Source organism: Onychomys torridus, chromosome 2 (genome assembly GCF_903995425.1).
Source record: "Onychomys torridus chromosome 2, mOncTor1.1, whole genome shotgun sequence".
Lineage (NCBI taxonomy): Eukaryota > Metazoa > Chordata > Mammalia > Rodentia > Cricetidae > Onychomys > Onychomys torridus.
Window position 1 is genome coordinate 62,356,981 of NC_050444.1, and position 2,937 is coordinate 62,359,917.

The following is a 2,937-nucleotide window of genomic DNA, read 5'->3' on the forward strand; positions in this document are numbered from 1 at the left end:
TGCTGTATCCCCTGGTTGTGAGCCTTCTGACATAGGTGCTGGGAGCTGAACTTGAGTCCTCTGGAAGAATAACAAGCGCTCTTAACCACTGGCCGTTTGTCCAGCCCTCAACTGTAGCAGGCTTTCTGTGGACCACCAACCAGCTCCCAAATCATGACACGAAGACTTATTATTAGTTATGAATGCTCAGCCTTATCTTAGGCTTGTCCTACTAGCTCTTATAACTTAACCTGTTTCTCTTCATCTACATTTAGCCTCAGGGCTTTTTACCTGTCTTTCATTCCGTATGCCCTACTCCGTGTCTGGCTGGCCAGCCCTGGAAGTCTCCCTCTCTTTCTCTCTCATTCTGTCCTTCTTTCTCCTCTCCTTTGGAACCTAGATTCCTCCTCCTGTGCATTCTCTCTGCCTGCCAGCCCTGCCTGTCCCTCTACTGCCTAGCTATTGGCCATTCAGCTTTTCATTAGACCAATCAGGTACCTTAGGCAGGCAAAGCACATCTTTACATGGTTAAACAACTGTAGCATAAGTAAATGTAACACATCTTTATATCATTAAACAAATGTAGCATCAACAAATGTAACACACCTTTACAAAGTTAATATTCCACAACACCCACCATATGAGGTTTTATGCAATGCTGGGGATTGAACCAGGGCATTGTGCATGTAAGGCAAGCACTGTACCAACTGAGCTACAACTCAAGCCTCCCTTAAGATTCTTTTTTTTTTTTTTTTAAGATTTCTTTATTTATTATGTACAGGAGAGGGTGCCAGATCTCATTACAGATGGTTATGAACCACCATGTGGTTGCTGAGAATTGAACTCAGGACCTCTGGAAGAGCAGTCAGTGCTCTTAACCTCTGAGCCATCTCTCCAGCCCCTCTTTTTTTCCCTCCCCTTTGAAATAGAGTTTCTCCATGTAGCCCTGGCTGTCCTGGAACTCACTCTGTAGACCAGGTTGGCCTTGAACTCCAGAGATCTGCCTGCGTCTGCCTCCTGAGTGCTGGGATTAAAGGCATGCAGCACCACCACCCAGCATGATTCTTTATTTGGGGCCAGGTACTGGAGAGATGGATTTGGATTTTAAAGAGCTTATTGTTCTTGCAGTGGACCCACATTCAATTCCTAGCATCAACATGGTGGTTCACAACCATCCATAACTCTAGTTCCAGGGCATCTGATACCCTCTTCTGATCTCCAAAGGTACCAGACATACACATGGTGCACATGTATACATGCAGGTAAAACATCCATACTCATAAAAATCTATAAATGAACCCTTAATTTTTTATTATTTTTACAAAGTTCATTTTTGGCTTTTTGAGACAGTTTTGTTGTTATTAGCATGGACTGTCTATGAATTCTTTTTTTTTTCTTTTTTAAATACACCATGTCCAGTGAGATTTATTACAGGCATATAAGGTATATTCAATATCTGAAAATCAATTATATCAGCCTCTCCTTTTAGCAAACAATGAGAGAAAAATCTTAGTATATATTTATAATAATGCATGCACAACATAAAAATATAATTTAATGTATGCAAAATAGATTTTTTTAGTTTTTGAAATTATAATTTTATTACAGCATTCCTCCCTTCCATTTCCTCCCTCTAAGCCCTCCCATATACCCCGCCCTACTCTCTTTCAAATCCATGGCCTCTTTTTGTATTAATTGTGTATGTAAGTTCTCGATCCTCCTGCCTCAGCCTCCCTAGAGATTGCTGCCACACCCTACTTGGTCCTAAGTTTTAGCTTACTTTTTTCCTGCCTCTAGAGACTGTCCTGGCTGGGCCCTCTTGAGCTCCTCTAAGTCTTGCCAAGCCAATAGTATTTTTCTTCCTGTTGTCACAAATGCAATAAGCCAAAAACATAGGTGATCAACACATTTTGTGTCTTTGCACACAATGTCAGAGTTTACTGAGTAACAGTAAATTTACAAGGTTTAGAAGTTTTAATGGCAATAATTTGTCATAAAAGCCACCTACCATACTTACCTGGCAGGGGAGATACCATGATCATGAAGGTAGTTTTCCCAGGGCAAGGCTTATCCATTGCACTCCGGATGTGCTGACCCCTGCAGTTTCCCCAAATTCAGGAAACTCTGCATAATTTGTGGTAGTGGGGGACTGCGTTCACGCTCTCCCCTGTAAGGAATTAGAAAATTAAAAAAAAAAAAAAAAAAAAGCCACCTACCTTAGTAGCCTGGCCAAGGCAAATGGAAGGTCTTTCATCATAGTCACTAATATCAGCTCTCTTATTTTACGGCAAATATACTTACACAGCTCTATACATACATGTAAAAAGAGGCTGCTGCTGAGGACAAGAGGTTTCAGAAGTAGGTTAAAAAGGAGTTGGTACTGATAAGATAATGAGGCCGAGCGGTGGTGGTACACGCCTGTAATCCCAGCACTCGGGAGGCAGAGGCAGGTGGATCTCTGTGAGTTCGAGGCCAGCCTGGTCTACAGAGTGAGATCCAGGACAGGCTCCAAAGCTACAAAGAAACCCTGTCTCAAAAAACCAAAAAAGAAGAAGAAGAAGAAGAAGAAGAAGAAGAAGAAGAAGAAGAAGAAGAAGAAGAAGAAGAATAATCAGGCCAGTGCTCAGAGAAACTGCTACCGAATCTGCTAGAATCCACTTTGAGAGCGAAGCTGCAGAGTTCAGGTTTGAGGTGAAAGGCTAAAAGAACTGAGTCCAGAGCAGGAAATGGCAGGTCAGATCCAGATCCAGATCCAGACAGACGAACAGGTGGTCCAGCGGACAGGGCAGTAGACTGTCTAACAGTGGGGGACTGAGCTGAGTCAGCGAGTCCTCAGGCCTTGACTAACACACCAGATGTTAGTCAGTCAGGTGTTAGGCTGTTGCATGGCCATGCCATTGTGGGGCTGGGTGTCCATCCCTTTTCCCTGGCAGATGGTGCGGTTTCTAGGCCCACTCG

General features: G+C 43.1%; 1 non-coding gene across 1 annotated transcript; it reads left to right on the top strand.

Annotated features, from left to right (window-relative positions):
- Window positions 1–1,988: 1,988 nt before the first annotated feature.
- Window positions 1,989–2,149, top strand: LOC118579045. The gene has a single exon (XR_004944412.1). It is a non-coding gene; the product is annotated as a U1 spliceosomal RNA (small nuclear RNA).
- Window positions 2,150–2,937: the final 788 nt, after the last annotated feature.